The sequence below is a fragment of the Tenrec ecaudatus genome, chromosome 13 (genome assembly GCF_050624435.1).
Source record: "Tenrec ecaudatus isolate mTenEca1 chromosome 13, mTenEca1.hap1, whole genome shotgun sequence".
Lineage (NCBI taxonomy): Eukaryota > Metazoa > Chordata > Mammalia > Afrosoricida > Tenrecidae > Tenrec > Tenrec ecaudatus.
Window position 1 is genome coordinate 101,336,609 of NC_134542.1, and position 25,052 is coordinate 101,361,660.

A 25,052-nucleotide genomic window follows, 5' to 3' on the forward strand; every position below is an offset into this window, starting at 1 on the left:
GTTATGCCTATACTACTACTTCCAAGAGAAGAGCGATCTGTTCCTAGATCCTAATTTCTAGCTCTAGGTAATCTAGAAGAGATCCTAGGTAATCTCTTCTAAGAATGTCTTCACGAACACTAGTCTCTACGTCGCGCAGACATGAAGTGAGGGATGGGGTGCTGGGCAGCATGGTGTCTGCCAAGGACAATGAAAGTGTTTCCTGGACTTCTCTGATAAGCTGAAAGGCTGCGCTCACCCCCAAGGGGGCCTTGGAAGCTCCTTGCAAAATAAATTAGCCATTGAAACGGAATGACGCACAGTTCTATTCTCACACTCATGGGGCTGCCGGGAGTTGAGCTGACTCTATGAGAACCGGTTGTTGATTATATGACAGGAGGGAGAGTCCAAATTTGGTTGACAGCAATCATCTCTATCATCTACTGTCCCGGCGGTGGCTAATTATTAGTCTATATCCTGTTTGCTTAAACCAGAGATTCATCTTTCTCCAGGGGCGAGAATTGAAAATGTAATGAAGACACTGCGTCCAACACGGTTTCTCTTTCTGTGTGAACATCTGAATCCTCCCCCTTGCAGATACTCAGTGCATAATGGTGAGAGACAGGGAGAGAAAGGCAATGGAATTCACATTCAGAAAATAAGAAACCCACAAATATCTCTCGTTCACGACGAGGAGAGAATCCTCCTGGGCAGATGTGTGTGTGAGAAGGTCATAATTAGGTAATGACGTTCCTTCATGGGAGCAATAGTGTGTTCAAAAGTAAATCTTCTGTGACCTATGCTTGCCTTTAGGGACCTGTCTCCTCACCAGGACCTCAAGCCATCTCTAATGTGGTGATCGAAGAATTTACATTCTTGGCATATATACTGTTTCTTATTGTATCGGTTATTAAGCAATTGTTTTTTTGAGTCAAAAATCACTTTTCAATGATTTCCTTTGTGATGTGGATGCTGACACTTTGAAAATCGCATTTTGGTTTCACCATCTGGCTCTGCCCTGATCTCGGTCCATAGGGGATGAGCAGAAAGGGGCAAGGCAGAAGATAGACAAAAGTGGTCTTTTCTATCTGTAGCTCAGCAGCACTTCTTTACCATGGCAACCATAATTTCCTCCTTCCTGCAGAGCCGCTGAATACAATCTGCTGTTTTCCCAACACTCGCAGACCAGATAGGTCAGATTTTGATGGCAAACCAGCCAGTAGTGACACAGACTCACAGGTCCATTCCTCCTCAAATTTGTTAAAATGGAAAATGCCAACCCTCTCTGTTCTGATCCCTCCGCTCGAGGGAGGGTAGCTGATTTCCCTGAGAGCTCTTAATACTGCTCACTTGTAAGCATTTCTCGAGGTAGGAAATGAACCTAATGTAATGATGTCCACTGTTTTATCTCTGATAGCAGATCTTATCATTTATCTTCCAGGCAAACACTGACACAGCCATTGGAATCAGAAGAGAAGTTAAGAGACAGAACTTCAAAGATGGCTCGTATTCTGCTTGGCCATCTGATGTCCACAACTCCAATGTATATAATAAAACCAACCAGGAGCAAAAAGCTGTCTGTTTGTTTTGCTGGCAACCAGTTCAGAGATGCAGAGACCACACTGAAAGCATTTGCTTAGATCGAAGCAAAATCAAGCCTTCTCTTTTTCGATTTCTTGCCTCATAGATATTATCACATGATGTGAAGGCAACAGCCTTAATCTGATTTTTCTTCCAAGTAATAGTACATGCTGTTTTACCACGCGTTTCCTTTACATTATAATGGGCCTACAAATTTAATTTTTCAAAAATATTTTTTGAAAAATAAATTTTCAAACATATTTTTGTGGCTCAGAGAGGGCATGGGGAAAATTAGCTTTGCCTGTGGCCTCTCATTTGCTGCAGCTGTGGAAAACTGCCAATCTAAAATCTAGACCCAGAGACAACTGTGCCAGGGAATAAACAGATGATTTATTGCAGGACGATGAGTGGATGTCACTAGAACCACAGAAAGAAAACATCTGTGCCTCCACTCTCCCTTCTTGCCCCCACCTATAAGACTACACATCCTACTGTAAAGGAAAAACACTTGTAAAGTCCACCTTTTTTATCACAAAGCTGAAAACAGGGGTGACTGTGGAACTGAGAAGCAATCCATTGATAACAAGTACAGATATGGTTAAGAGGCCACATAATTAACACGGTACCATAGAATGGAGAGATGAAATTTTGGTGGAAGAAACTTTATATTTAAATGTACAGCATGCATTTATTCATCAGCCAATGCTGGGGCTGCCAGAAATCTGAGGGTTAGATTTTATTTCTTTTCATCCTGTCATTTGTTTGTTCATTCATTCTGTTCAATCAACTGTGGATTAGATTTGCTGATATTAATAAATAGTTCAAGTTCACTGGTATTGATTCCAGCACTGTGTGAGCTAGTCCTGTGGGTGAGATGTTCAGTTAGGGAAAAGTTTGATAATTCTGGCCTTTCTGACTTAACTCATTTACTGCCGTTGAGTCCATCCCAATTGATAGAGACCCTAGAGGGCATGGGAGAACTGTCCCCATGAGTTTCTGAGACTGTCGCTGTTGATGGGAGTAGAAGCCCCGTCTTTCTCACGAGATGGTTCCCAACAGCTGACCTCTCAGGTCAAAGCCTGATGCTTAACCATTACACCGCAGACCTCCTTTTGACTTAAAGGTGGCTTCAATTGGTCCCCAAATCTTGCTGCTCTTCTTTGACAGTTGTGAAGTTAGCTACAAATTTCCCATTGCCACGGAGCTTATTCATGATTCTACCTGTTGCTCATCAAAGAGGAATACACATTATTTCTTTCAGAATGATCTCGTGTGTTTCCATTTGGCTATCTTCATCGCATCACGGTAGTGTGATTTTGTAAAGGCAACTTTGTCCTTACCGTCATGAGTAAAAATGACTAGAGGGTGTTCATTCATTTAAATGCAATATTAAGTATAGCACATGCAAGTACAAGTTTGCTTAAAAGCAGTCATCCAATACTGTTTGCTGCATTACATTGACAAGGTGCTGCCAGAGGTTCAGGACAGATTCAGAAGAGGACACGGCACAAGAGTGTGTTAGTCTGAGTAGACAGGAGAGACAAATTCATTGACACTCATACATGTGTAAGAGAGAGCTTTATATCAAAAAGCAATTACATATTAAGAAACATCCCAGCCCAGTCCAGATCAAGTCCATAAATCGAATATTAGCCACATGTCCAATACTAGTCAATAAATTCCTCTTTAGAATCACACAGCCATGCAATGATGCCAATTTCAGGAAGATCACAGGCCAGTGGATGGAAAGTCTTGTAGATCCAGTGGTGGTGGAAGCATCTCAGAACTGGTGTGAGTCTCCGTGTGGCTCTGCTAGCTCCAGGGCTCTGGCTCCATCTGTAGATCTCCATCTGGCTTGTCAACAGGAATGTAAAGCAGAGTATGTCCCGCCTCCAGAGAGGAAGACAGGAGTTCTCAGAATCTTCAGGAGAAGGTTTCATTGGCTACGACCTTATTGAAAAGCTAGACTCCACCCCTTAACTTAAGTTGTCAGGAGATTATATGACTACTCCAAAGAAATATCCTGGCTGATGTCAGAGGACTTTGGCTCAAAGCAAAGAATTCCAGAATGATACTTGTGTATCATTGACTATCCCCAGGTTTTAGACTCTTGATCATGACAAATTGTGAATAACTTTTAGAATACTAGACATTTCAGAACTCTTAAATGTACTCATGCATAATCTATAAATGGATGAAGAGGCAGTTGCACAAATGGAACAAAGGAATACTCCATGGTTTAAAATCAAGTAAAGTGGGCACCACAGATTTATCCTCTCACCATATTTATTCAATCTAGGTGCTGAGAAACTGGATCATATGACTGCAATATCAGGATTGAGGAAGATTTATTAGCAACTTGAGTGATGCCAATGGAATAACTTTGCTTGTTGAAAGTGAGGATGTGAAGCACTTACTGATGATGATCAAGGATTATAGCGTTTAGTATGGATTACAACTCAGCGGAAAGAAAACCAAAATCCTCATAAGGGACCAATAGATAACATCATGATAAATAAAGAAAGGGTTGAAGTCCTCAAGGATTTTTGTTTTGCTTAGGTCAACAATTGAGGCTCATGGATGCATCAGTTGCATTGGGTAAATTTTCTGTACAAGACTGTAGAATATGGAAGAGCAGGATGGTTACTTTGAGAACCAAGGTGTGCTTGACACAAAACATGGTATTTTCAACTTTGCTGAAGTATGTCCATTGGAATTCAGTTTATTACTAGAGCCTTGTTTATTGTCATCCTTCAGGACAGCTTGGGCTTCTTCTTTCTTCATTCCTTCATAATCTGCTACCTCCAAAAATCGTTGAATGTTGGCGACTTCTTGGTACGCTGAATCTGTGTACTCATTACATCTTCTGTGGATTTTTCTTGCAAATTTATATATTTTACGATAGATCTCCAATATAGCAACTAAAAGCTTCCATTGTTTCCCTTTATTTCTTTTGACTTGATAAATGCTGAGTATATTCACCTTTGGGGATATTATTACTCTAAAATTTTGACCTTCCATTATTATACTTTATTTTTGTCTTCCTTAACTTCCCTTTATAATTTAATGTTCAGCTATTTTGCTTCATTATTTATTCTCTTTGCCTTAGCTTCTTTGCATTCTAGACAAGTTTCAGAGTAAAATAAAGCAAAGCAAAACAACTGCTGGAGAGGATGTACAGCCACTATAGAAAGCAGTATGTAAATGCAAATTGAAATATTATATAACTCTACAATCTCTGTACTCACTATATACCTCAAAGGAATACAGAACAAGGTTCAAACCCACATGTGCACACCCATGTTTGTCATGGTACTATCTACAAAAATAAAAAGAAGCAATTGAATTGACCATCTGTGAAGGAATGCATAAACTCTGGTGCATACACACAACGGATTATTATGCATCTCAAAAACATAGTAATGAAACCATTGAAACACCTCATGACAAGGATGAATTTGGTAATACATAATGCTCAGCAAAGTCACTATATCTCATGACACCATGATTACAAAAGAGAAAAACAATGTTCACACTGAAAGAGGCAGAGTTTGAAGGCTTTGGGAGGCCAGGGGAAATGGGAGAGTGGCAGAAAGGGAATGAGGAAGAGAGAGAGAGAGAATAAAAGATTTGACTATATGCACAGGGGGCTCTCTGGAACTACTGTCAGTGTTCTAATGAGTTGAGTTGTACAACTGTGTTTTGCATGTTTTTCCAGGCGTTCATTATACTCCATAATAAAAATAATTTTTAAAATTCTAAAGTTGGAAATAGAAATAGCATATGATTCATACACTCATGATTAGGTATATATCCTAGAGAAATCATAGTCATGACATGAACAGATCTATGTACACCATGTCCATAACACTATTGCTCACAGTATCAAAAAGCTAGAAACAACCTAATATGTCCATCAAGAGAAGCATGGATAAACTATGGTGCATACTCACAATGGAATACTATGCAGCACTAAAGAATAAGCAGGAATCCACCAAATACCTCATAATAACAAGGGAAAACCAGGGAGGTATTATACTGAGTGAAATGAATCAATTACAAGAGCATAAATATTGTATGTGATCTTTATTATAAGAAGTTCTGAAAATTTATAACTTGCCATAAGAAATATTTTTTGTAGACTATCAGGTGTGGGAAGATAAACCAAAAAACTCACTGTCATGACGCATATTAAACCAACTAAACTAAAAGGTGATATGCAATAAGGGAGAGGTCAGCCAGATGTTATTGAGTGCAAAGAAGACACTGAAAGGAGAGCAAGAATTAAGATTAGGCGATGTAAGCACTCCCTCCTAACATAACAGAAATAAAAGAAATCTACTATTGAATATACAGACAGACAACTGAACAAGAGTAACAGCATGAACAGGACTCTACTTACAAATACATGTAAGTTTGGCAGAGGATAGTTCCACATACATATTTATATGTGTTGCAAATGTCTTCATAGCACATAGGATACCATATAGCATAATATAGACGTAGTGAGAACATATGGGAAAAACTATTAAAAAAAAAAACTTCTGTGGACTTAACCAAGTACCTTAAAGGAATTAACCATTGGGTCTGGAGTTAGAACAACAGTCTCTGGGAACATCAATTTGAATAACATTGTCTCTTAAGACAATATTCTAGATTCTACTTTAGTGAGTGGTGACTCTGACCTTACAAGCTTTGGGTGCTGTTTAAGATGCAATTATTGGTTTCTTCCCATTGGGAACAAGGAAGAGGGTAACCATTCAAACACATAGAAAGAAGTAAAAAGAACAAAGGAACCACACACACAAAAATGTGAGACCAGAGAGTGTCCAGCGACTTGAGTCCACCAACCTGGAATCACAATGGAGTGCATGGATATAGTAAGAGGAAAACCCCTAAATAATAATAATAAAAAGACCAGGTTTAAGGGTAAAACAGACACTGATGAAATCCTTGAGTCTATGGTCATTAGACATTCCTCAAGCCTAGAATAAAACTCACTTCCACGGCTGAACATTCAGACAAACAACAAACAGGTTTATAAAGCAAACAGTAACTTCTAGAAAGGTAGGCAATTCTTAAGTCAATGTTACCTGTTCAAAGAACAGTATTTGCCAAGAGATAAAGCGCAGAGGGAAGAATGGATGAGAAAAAAATGGCAAACAGAAGAGATAAATATAGGGAGGAAGTGGGAATGGTGCTATGTGACAGTGAGGATCACAATCTGTTCGGCATCAAAATGGAACGAACCATTGTATGAAAACAAATGTGCTCTGTAAAGTTTCCCTCAAATCTTATATAAAGTAAACTCTATAAAAATAAACACAAAGGAGGCAATAGTTCTGTATACATACGATTTCTTAATTCTACGGTTGCTGCATAAAATGCAGTGTATGTGAGTTCTCATGAAAAAAAAGAGGCTTACAAAATAGAATGCAGTCCCACAACCATTCATACAAAATTCTGAAATACTTAAAATTAAAAATAAAGCATTCCCCCCCTTTTTTTTCTTTTCGCCAATAAGAGTTTGCCTCTCCTAAACTCACTTGTGGCAAAATAAACTATACAAAGAGAGTTTGTTACCTTAAATTTACCCCACTGGATGATAGCCATACTTTTTAGCTTTGTTTTTAATACCAAATGATGTCATAAAATACATGCACATGTCATTACCATCCTAAACTTTAAAACAAGTCTTAATTCAGATATATTTATAACTCTTGGAGGACAGATAAAAGACTGATTCTGTGTTATATAATTACAACAATTTAATAGCATGATTATCCACATCAGAGCAAGGGATAAAGTCAAAATATTTCATTAAATGCATTTTAAGCCCAAAAAAGGAATTATTTATACATACCTTACACTGTATCTAGTACCAGATATTGTTAGTTCTCAATTTTGTTGACAACTCCAAATTCTACCTAACCTTGCTTTAATCAATCATGACTCTGATGAATCAATTTGAATAAACAAATCTGTTATGACTGTCATCTCTTGTTAAAAGAAGATAAAAACAGAGAGCTGGGGGAGACCACTACATATGGTCATGATATTTTAAAAGCAAGTGCTAGCAGAAAATATCAACCCACTCTTCTGTGTGTGAACCATATGCTTCCAAACTGACATTCAAATGCTTGCAATTTTATATTAATTTAAAAGGAACCCCATGTACTATATTATTTTAAAGAGTTGAAAATGTCAGCAACATATAAAATTATTTGGAAAGCATGTATGCACCATCTGCCTTCTTCCAAATTTACAAGCTCTGGGGAGAATGGACCAGCCTTCTCTTCAAAATATTTTATGTTTTCCATAACAGACAGCACAGGGTTATTTAGGTATTTGGCCTAAGTAAGGCCCCGTTGAATGTGTCAATGCTCAGGATCTCTGGAAAACCATCTAGGGCCATTCTGAGTTCTATATAGTCTGTCATTTCTTGATAATATATTGTCTTGTTGCTGTTTTTGTTGTTAGGAGCTTACAAGTCAGTCCCTATTTATTGCAAGCCTATATCCAACAGAAATAAACACTGCCTGGTCTTGCACCAATCTCAAAATTATTGTTATGTTATACCTATGTGTGAATCTTACTTAATGATGCCCTTCCTCTTTTCACTGATGCTATATTTTCCCAGTGACTGAGCTCACCTGATAGCAGGTCAAAAGTACTCCAGACAAAGCTTCATCATCCTCATTTCTAAGGCACACATTGACTGTATTCCTTCCCATCGAAGTTTCTTTGTTCTTCTGACAGTACATTGTGCTTCTCATATTCTTTGTCACCTCCATTATTCAAATAATCTTCTTTATTTATTCCCCTAATTTCATATGCATATGAGGTCATCGAAAGTACCATTTTACTTTAGTTCTCAAAGTGACACCCACTCCCCCTTCATATTCCTGCTTGTTGGCCACCCACGGAGCAACTGGAACCCCACCATGTTTCCACTGACCTTGGATCTGCATGACTCTACACTCCCTGGACTGTGATCTCATGCATTCTGCATCATTGCATGTGCCTGCATAAGTCCAAAGAGGGACTTATGGACTGGTATCAGAAGTGTGAACATGTGTTGGATTGAGGAGGGATTTTTAAAATATATATATAATCACTTCTTGACGTAAAGTTCTTTTTTATATACCTATGATCATTCCTTTATTTTTTATTTAGTCAACCCAGTCTAACACACCCATATTTTAGGTAACCTATTCATGATGAGCTAATTGTTCTTAGATTGGGGCTATAAATGGATAAGAGCCTAAAATACATTGATATATTTATAGGTTTTATGTCTCTGGTTCACTTTAGAGACATCATTATCATTTTATGATGGGCTGTTATTCATGATCATTAATTATTAATCAGACCCCCTGGGGTGTAAAGTAATGTTACTGATAGTGCCATTAATTTAGCCAATGGTATAGAATTTGAACCACTGTTAAGATAAGGAGATTATACATATATAAGCCAGTGATTAGCAGCAATACATGAATTGTTGATTTGTTAAACTCTTAAATGAATGAGCACAATTTATATTAAAAAATGGGAGTTGATGCTAGGGTAAAACTTTCCATAATATTCATTCACATAGGCAGAATCAGGTGTACCAGATTAATACATGTCTAATAAAGAAAAAAGTACATTAAAGTTGTAAATACATAAAAGTCCTGGTCACCATTCAAAGGGCTACATCAAAGAAAGAGATTAAAAGCAAAGTCCAACAATTGTCGATTCTATAACATTGGGATGACAGTCATCTGCTTCTTCTCACTCTAAGAAGTTTTAGCCTTAAGTCCAAGGGCTAAGGGTGAGTTTGAGGCAAAGCCCAGTTCACTAGAGGGATTTCCACATCAAGTGCTTTGGTGCAGCCTATGAAGGATCTTGTACATATTGAAATGACAGAATCTAGAGTTCCAGTATTCAAATAGCACACACCCTGGGTCACCAAGGGCTGGATAGAAACTGTGTCTAAATGGCTGTGTTAGACAGGGTTCTCTAGAGAAACAAAACCAGGACACTTATGGAAATAGATAGATAGATAGATAGATAGATAGATAGATAGATAGATAGAGCACAAAGGACTATAACAGCTAATTAGTCCACACAGAAGTACAGAGGGCTCAGTCTAACTCTCTTCCCTGGAACAGTTAATATACTGGAAGTCCATCAAGTCACAAGGGCTGCTGGGTCCAAGGTCAAGGAAGCAGACAGCTGAGTCTTCCCTAGAGCAATGCAGGCCGTTCAGCTACAGGCAGCAAACATCAGGGTGGGTCACCCACAGTCAGCAACTCAGGAGCTTAGCAAAGCAGGCCTGGATGGGATATTGAACTTAAGCAATGCAAGACAACTAATAGGATCTGACAGCTTCAAGTTCAAGTGATGTATATGCCAGCAGCATGGCGAAGCAGGTCTCAAAGGAAACTCAAGCTCACAAGTTGAAGCAGAGAATTAGCTAAAGCAGCTGCACGCTGGTCCGATAACTGGAGAGAGAGAGGAGGGCGGGCCTTGCTGCGCCATTTATCTCTTTTCCCTCCAATAAAACTGGGACCTTATTAATCCCACATGTTCCTATGGGCCAGGTTGGCACAATAAACCTAACGGTCACAGTTTCCAATTAAAACATAGTACATGGCATATTCTCCCCTTGGATTCTGTGTAAGTATTGTTAAGTGTATTTTTCCTCACAGGAATTTGCATTTCAACATTTACCCACTAACAGTATTGTAATAACATTCTCAGAGACATACATGTCTTCCTCCCCTATCTTAACTTGACTTTCTAGTAATGTTTACTTACCACTCCTGTAGAAGTGTCTGTTGATTTGGGTGATGTTAGCACAATGTTTTATGGCAGCAATTGAATGGTTTTCTTTCTTTACTCCCATCTTGAAAAACTGAAGCTAGCTGAGGAGAGGTCTCAGCTGTTGAAGTGATTTTTAGATGTACATATGGAGGGTATGATATATGGTTGATGGGTCAAAGACAGGCTCTCTACCTTGTTGATTAAGAGAGCAGATAAGATTATAGGGTCTGATAGCAGTAGTCTGCTTTTGTCTTAGTGTTTTTCCTTAAAGTAGTGGACACAAACAATAGTTGGCTTTTTGTGATTGACTAACTTCATTCAACATGATAGTTTCCAGGACATTCAATGTCATGAGTTGTTCCATCATTTCATCATTGACTTTATACATTCGTGGTAGTCATTGTGCATATGTGCTAGAATTTCTTTGTCCCTTCTTCTGATGGGATTTGTTCTGTTTAGAGTTTCTTACTTTTGTGAACTGTTCTGCAATGAGCATTGGAGAGTACATGTTGTTTTTTGTTCTGTCTCATATTTCTTTGGGGTCTATGTCTATTGAAGGTATTTCTGGGTCATGTGGTATTACTATTCCAAGTTATTTTTTAAGTAATGCAATATTGCAGTCCACAATGGTTGTACATAATTACAAACCAACCAGTAGTGTATAAGAACTCCTATCAAGATGGCATTCAGGTAGAATCGCTCACCCTGTGCTCCCATTTTTAGATGAGAAAATTAAGAATGAAGAAGGCCAGTATTAGAAGGCTGGGGGCAAAAAAATAAATTCTATGTGTGCTATGGTTTGGTTCAGACCACCCGCTGCATTTTTCACAAGGAACAATCCAAGAACTTGCTCAAACAGTCTAAGTTCAACATGTCTGCTTTTGGGCTCTGCTAATCCGTCACCAGGTCTATTGGGATGGCTTCCATCACCCATCCTAGGTCCAAGATCCGAGACCCACAGGGCGCAGTCATTTCCCCAGGCTGCTATCTAAACGTGATCATAATCCCAGACTCACCAGAGTTCCCCTCTCTGCTATCCATCCTGCTCCTGTATTCTCAGATTTACATCCTCCCTCCCTAGCCAGGAACAGAGTGACTACATTGACCAGCCCCTCTCCAGCTCACCCCAACTCCCAACTGCCAGTGTGGGTAACAAGAGATAATTAGGCCCTAATTTTCAGCAATTGAAGACCCCCAGGAAATTTACTCATGACAAAATGCAGATTCCCTGGAGCACAGCCTGCAGAGCTGTGCAGGAGAGAGCCACCAATGACACAGGAGAGCAGCCAGGGGAGAATTCAGATCCAATTGTTCCCAAACCTTCTCAGCTATCTGGTTCCCCTTCCTTGGAAGACAGCACAGCACAACACTGATATCAGGGTACCCCAAAGCCCATTATAAAAAGAAAACACATTTCTTTTAAACACAATTCCATACTGTGTTCCTTTGAATGTAAGCCTCCAGACACCTGGTCCATTAGCATAATATTAACATAACATGACAAGAAGAACTCTACTCCCCAGAGCACAGCCTACTATTTTAACATAATAAAACAGGAAAAGGCAGGGCCTGAAAGCCACAGCCCAAGCCAAAAAAATGGCTCTACCAGTTTGGGGCTCCACAGAGAATCTTTAAAGACTGCAAATTATGACCAGTCTAGACCAGGTCCATGCCCACCCTGTGGGACCAACCAACCCAATCCAGTGGCAAACCTACAGTCACCAGCCTCCACCCACCCTCCAAGGTCCCCAATCACCATCAGCCACTTTATTGCCACAGCATCTCACCTACACAGCAGTCTCACCACCATCATAGTAGCCCATAGGCAGTTCCCGAAACCACTCTTAACCAATCATACATAGAAAGAACTCAGGGCTCCTCAGTCTCCTGGGAACATGGTGCCCAAGTCTTCCAAAACAACAAGCAGACAACAACATACCTCAGCAACACCCTCTACAGAAAATAGGGAAAACAAAATACAACAGTCCTAAACCGAACAAGACTCATAGAAGATACAGACATTGACCTGCAACAAAAAAGAAGTCTTCAGAATGCTGCTTGAAGTGATACAAGATATGAGAGAAGCAACACAGAATAAGGATGCAATGCTAGAGGAGATGGAGTACACATTAGAGGGGATGAAGTCCATGCATTAAAGGGAAATTAAAGAATTAATGGATGAAGTAACAGAAACAAAACACAAGATAACAGACCTTACCAACAGACTTAAGAGGTAAAGATCATACCAGCAATATTGAGAACAATCAGGCAGACTTAATCAAATTGGAGAGTCAAGCAAGATAATCAAAGAGCCCAGAGAAAATCTGAGAACAATGACAGATGTTATTGAGAGGAATAATATTAAAATAATTGGTCTTCCAGAACAAGACACAACAAAGGAATCAACAGCTAAAGTAGTGAAGGAATTCCTGGAAGCAAACTTACCCACCTTAATGAATGAGAACCAGACTTTCATACAGGAAGCAGAGAGGGCACCAATTAGACTAAACCCCAGTGTGGTAGTTACGTAATTTGTTGGCATTTTGAGACTTAAGAATAAGGGGGTGGAGTTTAGCCTGTCAATCAGGTCAGTTTGATGACCTCATTTGGAGGCACTCTGGAGATAAAGATCTCATTGGAGATGGGCACACACTCAGTCCCGGTGAGACATCCCTGTTGAGAAGACATGGAAGAAGCTGATGGAACCCGAGCTCTGGAGCCAAAGGAGCTATGTGGAGACCCCTGAAAGTGATGAGATGCTTAAACCGCCACTGGACCCACAAGACTTTCCACCCACTGGCCTGTGATCTTTCTGTATTTGCATATGTTTTGTGAGTCTGAAGAATTTATAGAATGATGTTGGACATATGGGCTAATCTCAGATTCATGGACTTTATCTGGACTGGGCTGGGATGTTTTCTCAATATTCAATTGCTCTTGTATATAAAGCTCTTTCTCATACACATAAGAGTGTCTATGAATTTGCTTCTCTAGTCAACCCAGACTCACACCTAAGAAGATCTCACCAAGGCACATAATAGTTAAAATATCCAACTTTGATGAAAGAAAATTGTAAGAGCAGCAAGAGAAAAAAAGGCAGTCACGTACAATGGTGTTCTGGTAAGAATATGTTCAGACCCTTTTAGGAGATACATGAAGAGGAAGAGAGAGTGGAGTAACGTTATCTGAAAGCTGAAAGAAAAAAAAACAACAACTCAAGAATCCTCTATCCTGCCAAACTATCTATTGAGATAATCAGTGATGTAAGAGTATTGCTAGACAAGGAAAAGCTCAAAGAATATGCCATAAGACATCCATCCTGTTGTGCCTTATACAATTGATGTATGTATATGTATGGATTGTGATGAGTTGTATGAGCCCCTAATAAAACGTTTTAAAAAAAGACACCCATCCTGTGGAAATTCATTGCATTCATTGTGCTCAGTAGACCAACATCCACAAAGCACAAACAGGAGACTGCACATAGTGCAACTCCATCCAGAAGTCAACATGATGAAAACAACTACCAAGATAACATTGCCTCAGAGAATGAATGCAAGAATGAAGCCCCTCACATAAACACAGCACAGTGATATCAACGGACATAGGAAATACCCAAGTAAAAAGTACAAGATGACAGCAATGAATCCACAGATGGTGGCAATAATGCTCATATCAATGACCTAAACTCAGCCATTAAAAGTTACTGGCCTGCAGACTGACTCAGAAAGCAGAACTCATCAATCTGCTGCCTGCAAAAGATATATTTTAAGCTAAGAATAAAAGCCTGGCAGATAATATACCAGGCAAACAGCAACATAAAAAAGCAGGGTTTACTATCCTAATCTCAGAAAAAAATTGATCTCAAGGTGCAAACCATAACAAGAGACAAAGATGGGCACTATATAATACTCAAAGGATCAATAGACCAAATACTATTAATATATATATAGGTAGATATAGATGCTAGAGATTAGGTAGAGCTAGAGATAAATATAAGCATCTGATGAGAGACATGTGAAATTCATCAATCTATTCAAAAGATGAAAACAGAAACCACAGATTCAGCATGGTAGATGACTTTAATACACTGTTATCAGAGAAATACAGATCACTGGGAAAGCACAGCAAGGAGGCTAGGCTAGAGAACTAAGCTCTACAATTAGGCAACTGGAATGGATAGATATTTATAGAGCTCTCCATCCAAATTCAAAAATACTCATTCTTTTCAAGTGCACATGGCTCATTTTTGACAAAAAAGACTACATGCTCGGACACAATTAGAGCTGAAGTAAATTTAAACCCATAGATGTCACTCAGATGTATCTCTTGAACAACCACAGCATAAAGCTGGAGATAAGAAAGAGGTTGACCATCAAAAGAAGGTCAAACAACTGGAGGATGAATAATGATCTTTTGCGACATGAATGGGTACTGGCCCCGATTGGAGAAGAAATTACGGTTTCTAGAAACCAATGAGAATGAGAACAGCGTATGGAATACAGCAAAAGCAGTTGTCAGAGCATGTTTAATAATGTTAGGAACAAGAGAGATTTATGACTGATATGCTATCAAGAACCTCCCCAAACTAGAACAGAGCCAACAGAACAATCCCTCCAATAATGAAAGGAAAGAAATAATAAAAATCAGGGCAGAGACAAATGAGTGGGAAGACAAGAGAACAATGAAAAACAATCCCAACATAGCAAAAAGCTGGTTCTTTGAAAGGGTCAACAGAATGGAGAGACCACTGGTAAATCTAACCTGGAAAGAATGGAGCAAACATCAATAGCCAGGATGAGGAACAACATCAGGGAAATTACAATGGGCACCAAAGGATAATCACAATATACTATGAAAGTCCTTATTCAAATGCCTCATGCATTGATAACTGTGCATTCCATTTAATTTTTTATGTCTTACAATTTTCCTAGATTCACACATTCCAAGTTTCAATCATTAGTAGATTTTTGCGGCATTTCTTCTTGTATTAAGTAGTACCCCAGCAGCAAAGGAAACTCCCGGAAGCTCCTCTTTCACAGTCTTTACCCCCTCACATCACCAGGGTCTTACTTACTCTGAGCAAACACACTTTTCCTCAGTCACGTTTGCAGTGTCCGCCAACATGAGGGGCCCATTTACTGGCAGTATATCTGATAATGTTCCGCTCCCATGTATCAGGCCTTCGGTATCTGATCATGTTTTAAAACTGTACATAAGCTTTTCAGCGGTGCTCCCTTCAAAATGACCAGCCAAGTCCTTCGTTGTTCTGAGTTTAGAACATCTGCTGGAACCTATTCGCTTCACATCATCCTGCTAGCTTTTGAAATACCCGTGACATCGCTGCCAGAATCAGAGCAACATACAAGCCCCCAAAGCATGTCAAACTGACAGACATGTGCCGGTCTTACTGTTTAAGAATGTTGAAATCCAAATTCACACTACCAACTGTAAGAGAACATTTCCACTCTCTGCTGTTTCACAGTCTCATAGGAAGGTGCTTTTATCATTTCAGCAACTATGTGCCTGGCATTCCTTGGAGATACCTGTATGTCTTAGCATCGTTATTCTGCTAGCTAGGAAGGTTCCAAGCACAGAGACCTTAGGTCCAAAGGATTCTTTTTGCTCTGGATTTTTCTTTCTTGGTTATAATATTTCCACTCCTCACTCCCTTTCCCTACCTACCTCTTCAATTTCTTTTATACCTCTAAGGACATTGACTATATAACTTACTCATATATATTCAGTCCTGTCTTAATAATATTAGAGATGTGAGGCTTTACCATATAAGATAATTACATGAGATCACAAAATGGATGATATTTGCATCATGCTGAGAATCATGGCCCAGCAAAATTGACTTGTATGTGGGGGTAATATAATTCAATTCAAATCAGATGTCATTTGAGATTTTTCTACATGACAAGAAATGCCAGAGGACCCAGGAATGGCCAGGGAAACTGACTAGAATAAGTCAACACAGTACAGTCTTGGATTTGAAATTTTAATTTCCATTGTTGTGCAAAAGTAAATGTGTGTTCATTAAAGATATCCATTTGTGGTATTTGAAGGACTAGGCCAAACACACACACACACACACACACATCTATCCACTATACCACTCACCTTGCTTCTGTGATTATTTATTATTTATATATCATATATATAAGGAGCCCTGCTAGCATACTTGTTACATATTGGGCTATGATCTGCATGGTGGGCAGTTCAAAACTACCAGAAGTGCCTAGGGAAAAAGGCTGGACTTTCTACTCCCTTAAACAGGTGCAGTCTTGGAAACCCACAGGGATCACTATGAGTCAACGTTGACTCGTAGTAGTGAGCATAGATTGGATATTGTTTATAATTATATGAATTCTTTGCTGTATTTACAGTATTATTATATTACCTAGTTTCTTTGATAATTCTGCATATCTCTCACTTAACTGTTCACTGCTAATCTTTCATTTTATTAAATCCATGCATCTGAAGTGTGACTAAGAGCAGATGTTGACTAAGAGCAGATGCTGTTAAAATTTACCCTCTCACCTACATTGAATCTGTTGCAAAATATACTACACCTTTGCCTTTAATTGTTATGGTCTGTTTCTTTTACATTAAAAAATATTTGGGACAGGGAGCTCTCTTATTTTTCTCTTTTTTTTACTAGTCCTCTTAAAATGAGTCATCTGAATAATTTAGTGTTCACTCCTAAAACTGATGAAGGAAAATTTTCTTTTCAATGAATCTTCGAGAGTCTTCAGTAGGAGGCTGATGTGCAATCCTGACACATGTACAAAGGGAAAATCTCCAGACAATTGAAGAAGCGATAATGGTCACTTCTGCTGGGCATCACACCTGGTGTGACATACTTGCCATTTAGTTATTGTTACCTCCAATTTCAGGAAACACCTTACTCTTTATGAACAACAACAAAAATCTATCATGTGATAGCTCCATGGTCCTTGTTCTCCTGGAAGTGATTCTTCATTCACTCACACCAACCTATTGCTAGTTTCCTTCCTGTGCTGCCACCCACGCGAGCCAGAAAAAGGCAGTCACGCCTCCAGAGGTGCCACACAGGCACCCTCCCCTCTGATTTCATGAACCACCTTTTCTGTCTATACACAAATTTGTCTAACGACTTTCCTGACAATGACACTTCATATTTTTAATCATTTTATTAGAGCTCATACAACTCTTATCACAATCCATACATACTTCAATTGTGGAAAGCACATTTGTACATTCACTCTCAAAACATTTGATCTCCACTTAAGCCCTGGCATCAGCTCCTCATTTTCCCCTTCCCTCCCTGCTCCCTCCTCCCCAATGAACAGTTGATCATTTATAAATGACACATAATTTGTGAAGGAAAATAACATCACAACATTTGTCCATCAAGATGTATAGACAAGTGTGCTTTTTGTTTTGGATTTCTAGTTGTTTGGTGACATTGAGGGCATGACTCATAATGGCCTTAGAGTGAAACAATGCCCAGATCTGTGTGCCCTATAGTCACTGTGACCATCCGTCCCACTGAAGGTTTTTGTTGTTTGCTAAACCTCTACTTCACAGAACACGGTGTCCTTCTCCTGTAATGCACCTACCGTAAGATAGATGAAGTCTTGCCATGTTTGCATCTAAGAAACATTCAGATTACACTTCTTCCAAGACAGATGTCTTCATTTCTCTGGTGGTCCTGGTAGTGCATTGTATACTCATTATTCTTGGTCAACACTATCATTGAATGTATCAATTATTTTTTTATTTCTCCTATTTATCACTAACTTTCCTATGCATATGAGAAAATACAAATTCCAAGGTTTGGGTCAGATACCTCTTCGTCCTCAAAATGATATATTTGCTTTTTAACTCTACAGAGGACTATAACAGGAGTCTAACCCAGTGAAATTAATTTACATTTGTGATGCTGCCTCCATGAGTAATAATTGTGGATCCAGGTAAAAAAAATCCTTGACAATGCCAATATTTCCTCTTTTTATCATGATATTGCCCATTAGTACAATTTTGGGGATTTTTTTCTGGATAGATATCATCTATATTGATTATTCTTTGCACTTCATGAGTAAGTACTTCAAATCCTCTTTACTTTCCACAGCTTGCTCTGTATATCCTAGATTTTTAATGAATCTTCTTTAAATCTAGATATTGATTTTTACTTTATATAGTCCATCTTCTTGAGTTATTTTCTCAGAATACAATTGAATTGAAATTATATACCAAGAACCTTGGGTCACTATGAGTCAGAATGAACTTCATAAAGGTGGTTTGAGTTTTGGGAGAAGCTGGAAAACAGCATACAGATTCCTCTAGAGCCAACAGGAAAGTTCTTTCTTTATAGTTTGTGCCCTGAATTCATACTTCTATATTTCTAAACTGTGAGCAAAACAAATGTCTTTTTATTAAAGTTATATTTCTTAAAGGTATGGGTAGCTGGGGGAACAGGGCACTAACCCACACAGGGGGAGGGTGTTTCCACAGGGAAAGAGATACAAGACTTCAACCTGGAACTCCAAGACAAGAACACAACAAATTGACATGAAGCAGGGAACTGATAGAGAGGCCTGAGGGGCCGGCCCCATTACCAACTAAGTGGAAAGGACCGCCCTCCCCACAAGAAGAATAAGCATCAGAGGACAGCACTGACGCTACAGCTCAAGAAGAGGGTAAAAGGGCTGGTCTGGTCAGAACACGCAGGAGCCAAAGAAGGGGCATAGGGGAAAAAAAGAAAAGAGTGACGCACATCCTGGCTCACCAAGCCCTGAGGACAATGTTCCTGCTCAGAAAAGCAATGCACAGAGATGACCACAGAGCCGACACAAGGGCATGGCACCCCATCAGACTCGACTGGAAAGCACCTGTGAAAGGAAACAAACAGACCCTGAACTATTCATACGTTTATGTGTGCGTGTGTGTGTGTATTATTGTTGTTGTTGTAGCTATTGTTTTACTTTTTGTTGTTGCTTCGTGGTACTCAATCTTGTGATAGTACATAGCATGTCTTCCTGGAAGGGATGGGCAGAATAAACAAGCCATAAGAGAGAACAATGGGATGACAGTTCCAGGGTGACATGGGGATAGGGATGGCAGGAGAAAGGAAGAAGGTGTTAACAAGCCCAGGGACAAGGAATAACAAGTGATCCAAAATCAGTCTCATTGAGGGCATGGGAGGTCTGGCAGGGCTGGATCAAAGGCAGTGTAACCGAGGGGAATTCCTAAAACCCAAATGAAGGCAGAACATGATAGTGGGACAAGAGGAAGGTAAAAAGAAACAGAGGAAAGAACTAGGAGGCAAAGGGTAGTCATAGAGATTTAAATACAGACATATAAAGATGTCAATATATTTATATATGACAATGGATAATATATCTATGTACATATATTTATAGATTTAGTATTAAGGAAATAGATGGACAGTGGGCCCCTGCTCAAGTACTCCCTCAACACAAGAACACTTTGTTCTAACAATTTGGCAGTCTGAGATGCTCACCTGCCTGGCAAGATCGCTGATGACAATGGGTACACAGGCAAATGTGGTGAAGAAAGCTGATAGTGCCCAGCTACCAAAAGATGTAGCACCTGAAGTCTTAAAGACCTGAAGATAAACAAACAGCCATCTAGCTGAGAGACAACAAAACCTACATGGAAGAAGCACACCGGCCTGTCCCAACTAGATAACTGAGGACAAAGTGGGTGAATAAGAAAAAGTTGTGAACAAAGCTGATGGTGCCTGGCTATCAAATGATATAGCGTCAGGGGTCTTAAAGGCTTGAAGACAATCAGGCGGCCATCTAGCTAAGAAGCAACAAAGCCCACGAAGAAGAAGCATACCAGCCTACCCTGATGTGAATGCTGAAGACAAAGTGAGTGCATGGGCAAGTGTGGTGAAGAAAGCTGATGGTGCCCAGTGTCAAAATATATAGAATCTGGGGTCCCATAGGCTGGAAGATAAACAAGGGGCCATCTAACTGGAAAGCAACAAAGCCCATATGGAAAATGCACACCAGCCTGTGAGATGACAAGGCATTGAAGGGATCAGGTATCAGGCATCAAAGACAAAAAAAATGAATCATAGCATTGTGAATGAGGGGGAGTGCAGAGTGGGGACCTAGGGCCCATCTGGGAGAAATTGGACATCTCCTTGCAGAAGGGCTGTGGGAGGCGATGAACCAGAGTGCAGTGTAGCAATGATGGAACATACAATTTTCCTCTAGTTCTTGAATGCCCCCCCACTATCATGATCCCAATTATACCTTATACACACACACAACACACAACTCACAGCCATCAAGTCGGTGCTGACCCATAGTGACCCCTTGTGGGTTTCTGAGACTATAATTGTTTATAAGAGCAGAGAGCCCAATTTTTCCTTTGGAGCTGTTGGGGTTTCAAACTGCCAAATATGCACACTGCAGTCCAATGCGTAACCCAGCAACACTAGTGCTCATCACGGTGATACCCCAAAATTAGATACAACACCATCCCTGTACTTCATACATATGTGCTCTACAAATCTGAGAGCAATTTGTTCAATTCCTATTGCTGCTCTTCAGGAAATAATTTTGTACTGGGGTGGAAATCTCTCTTGGTCCACTGACATTGGGACTGCTCCATCAATGCACCCAAGGTCACACATCCAGGTAGTTTGGTTTCAGATTGTCATTCCAGATTGGAGAGAACTCATAATATTCAGAAATTATTTTAGTCTCTTCCTGCCAGACAAAGCTGCTTTCATGGCAATAAAGTCATTATTTGCTATTGTTCCTCAAAGTTAGTCTCTCCTGAGTAACATACTTTTTGCGTTTCCATTTGTAAACTTGGGATTTCTGTTACAGGACTCTCGTGGCTATGGCTGTAGGAATGGAAGCAAAGAAAGTCACATATTTCTATTCAAGCATTTATCAAGTCTAGATCTATATTAATTAGTAAGCTTTCTCATTGCATTTACTAATACCATTTAACACTCAACATCTGTTTCCCTAATTGAATTTTGAAATCAGCAGTAATTTGCTTTGCTCCCTAGATTTATCAGATATGTATATGTATTTTTTATTTGCTTGTCTCTAGTCTGTAGTGTTGCACTCTAATGCAGACAATTCCTTTATTCTTAATGTACATGTCCTTGTGTGGACTGAAGCTTAGTCTTATAGGCCATTAGAATATTATTTAATAATCACTTCTCAGTCTTTTGGCTAAGATCAAGTGTAGTATCTGTTCTTATCAGTTTAATATCTGATACGTCCTCTATCCGAGGACAATATATTAAATGGATTTTTGGAGCAGGGAGTTGGAATAGGAGCTTGCTCCATCCACTCCACGCATCGACCTGGTATTGCAGTACTTCCAGGAATGGCACACACACACACACACACACACAAGAATATTATTTAACTCTTCCTTATAAATATTCTGACAATTTTAAAAATACCTTCTCCCTGTATTTTGTCTTGCAGATGATCTGTGCATCCAACTAGATTATTGAAAAAAAACTCAGAAAAACCAAATTCACTGCCATTGTGTGAATTTGACTCATTGTTGCCCGATAGGACAGGGTAGAACTGCACCTGCAGATTGCTGAGATTATAGCTCTTTACAGGATTAGAAAGCCTCAAGCCCAGCGTACTACCACTATGCCATCAGGGCTCTTTGATATTACTGATAAAAAACAAAATCTGAACTCACTGCCACTGAGTTGATTCCAAATCAGAGCAACCTTATAAGACAGGGTAGAACTGCCCCGGTGCATTGCAGAAACTGTAATTCTTTACAGGCATAGAAAGCCTACCTTTCTCCGTGGAACAACTGATAATCTTCAACTGCTGACCTTGCAGTTAGCAGCAGCAAGTGAGAAGTCAAGACGACCGTTGGTCCTAAATTCACTGCCATCAAGTCAATGCTGAGTCATAGCGGCCCTGTAAGACAGGGCAGCACTGCTCCCTCTGAGTTTCTGATACTGCAACTCTCTGCAGGAGTAGAAAGCCTGGCTTTCTCTTGAGGAGTAACTGGTAGTTTCAAACTGCTGACCTTGCAGTTAGTAGCCCAACACATAATGACTACACCACCTGGGGTCCTTGAAGTCTATGTCATAGGGCTTTTTAAATACATGATTTCTGCACATCACTTCAATCTAGATCACATTTCTGAAACTGGTTTCTCAAGAGTGTTTTGTTAAGTGGAAAACTTTAATTTTTCTGGTATTTTTCTTAGTAAGAATGGCCCTCTTTACATAGGGTGAATAATATTATTAATCATTTCTTATATAGAGCTATTATTTCTCGATTCTGTTTTTTGCCTCTACATGTGTTCCTGTACATATAAATTTTACCATAATTTCTAAAATCACAATTACTATATATCCTGGGCCTGGTGTTATGACCTTACTTAGCTGAGCTTGCTACAGAAATATTTTATGAAACCTGATACACTGTGGTGCCTAGATTATATAAACCCAAAAGAATGTTTTTTTTATTCTTCACCAACAATATTTGATTAAATAAAATCCTCCCTGAACAACAAAACATATCTTTTCACCTTGAGATAGAGTTTACTTTTCTTGATAGGATATAGCAATGCGTGTGGGCTGGTAAAAGGCAGATCCAGTTGTTTCTTTCCTTTGCAAAATGGGGTTGACTCCAGGATCCTAGAGTTCGGCCTAGCTGCTCTGGACTTAATTGTATAAGGAGAGGCCAATTTATAAATCTTGACATTTAAGAAAATGTATAAGATATTCTTATTCTAACAGCCATTTGTCCTTGAGACACAGTGCATCATTTATTTCTGGCAGAGAGTCATACCCATAAATAGACGTTTGTGGAAGAATTAATCCTTCGAGCAAGTCTATTTTGAATTCCTTGTCCTGTTTGGAAGAAGCTGAGAGAGATGATGTCTGGCAAATGCAGTTTAAAGAAGTCGCCATTTTTAAGCTTCAAAGAAAATTAATTTTATGTCTTCCTTATTTGGTCGGTTCTTACTGTTAATCTTAAACTGGCAGGATGATATCACGAAGTTTGTTATAAATCACAGCCATCTTCTTCAAACTCAGTGGAGTGAACCACAAAAAAATCAAACTCACTGCCATGTAGCCCATGCTGTCTCATAGTGACCCTCTGTGGGTTTTGGAGACTCTAACTCTTTAGTGGGAGTAGAAAGCCCAGTCTTTCTCCTGTATCACTGCTGGTGGTTTCAAACTGCCAACCATGCAGATCACAGCCCAGCACGTAACCACTGTACCACCTAGAACGAAGTGCTTACTAAATGATGTGTCCTTATGTTTTCAGTGGAGAAGAGCCTGAAATATAACACAAAATAGGACATAATCATAAAAGCACCATGGGCAGTCTACCCAATCGTACATATGATGGCCCTACTGTCTAAAATGCCTCCAAATGAAGACTGTCCGTGTTCTAAACTGTCCATGGAGTACAGAGGCTGGTCAGCAATGCGTTTTATCTTTTTATACGTAAGGTCTGGGTTTGACTTCAGAACTTTGCGTGCCTGGCAGTGATGGCTTGAGTCTTAACTCTGAGACTAAATGGAGCTCCCAGCCTAATGTGAGTTAAGAAGAATGTCTTCATTATATATATATATATATATATATATATATATATATATATATATATATATATATATATATATATATATATATATAAATCAGCTGTGAAAATCAGCTGATATTTAAAAATCAGCTGTGAAAACCCTGTGGCATGCAATGCTTTGAACCTATTGTGTGTGGTTCTCATGAGTGAAAGGTGGCCAAAAATAGCAAATTATATGAAGAAATGAGAGCTATTTCACTTTCTCATTATTGTAGCAAATTGAACATTTTAATGTACTTGAGAAAATTTACATGCTCTTCTAGGTTACAAATTCTTTCTTTCAGATCAAATATAAGTAAGTCAAGATGCCTTTAAACTCACAAGCTAAAGGGATTTATGATGCAAAAATGGAACACTCAAGGATCTATATAAACAATTTTAAATATAAGGCTTTGAAAATAGTTATTAAATTCACCTAAATATTAAAGGCTGAAAAGTCATGTTTTAAAATCATCTCAGGCTCATTTGTAAAGATTAAGTTAGACATTCTACTGGACAGACAGTCAGGGGTTAGAAGTAAAGACTGGGTGGACAATCAAGACTTGTGGGAGTTGACTACTGACAGCAATGGAGAAGCTATTGAGACATGAGTAGCAAGGATCTCATTCTGGATGAGAAAAGAAGTCCTGGTTTATGATTTTCACTAGGCCACTAAGCAGCTTCTCTAGCTGCTGCTAATACATCCACATTAGAGAGTAGATTGCTTATGTAGTATTTTCCTATATCTGTAAATATTTGTTCATAGCAATATCCATTTATATATTTTGAAACTTCACAAGTACTCACAATCATATAGGCAGGAATAGTAAATTAAAAATAAATTAGATGTCTATAAAAATGAAAACATATTGCAGCATATACATTTGAATTGCTAAGTTGTCCAAACAGGTGATGACTAGAGAAACAAATCCATGGACACACTTATGTGTATAAGAAAGAGGTTTCTATACAAGAGCAATTGAACATTGAGAAAACATCCCAATCCAGTCCAATCCAAGTCCATAGTCTGATATTAGCCCATATGTCTCATACCAATCTATAAAGTCCTCTTCAGTCTCACAAAATACA

General features: G+C 39.1%; 1 non-coding gene across 1 annotated transcript; it reads left to right on the forward strand.

The window, feature by feature from the left end:
* Window positions 1-21,561: 21,561 nt before the first annotated feature.
* Window positions 21,562-21,752, forward strand: LOC142425023 (U2 spliceosomal RNA). The gene has a single exon (XR_012779422.1). It is a non-coding gene; the product is annotated as a U2 spliceosomal RNA (small nuclear RNA).
* The last annotated feature ends 3,300 nt before the right edge of the window (window positions 21,753-25,052 follow it).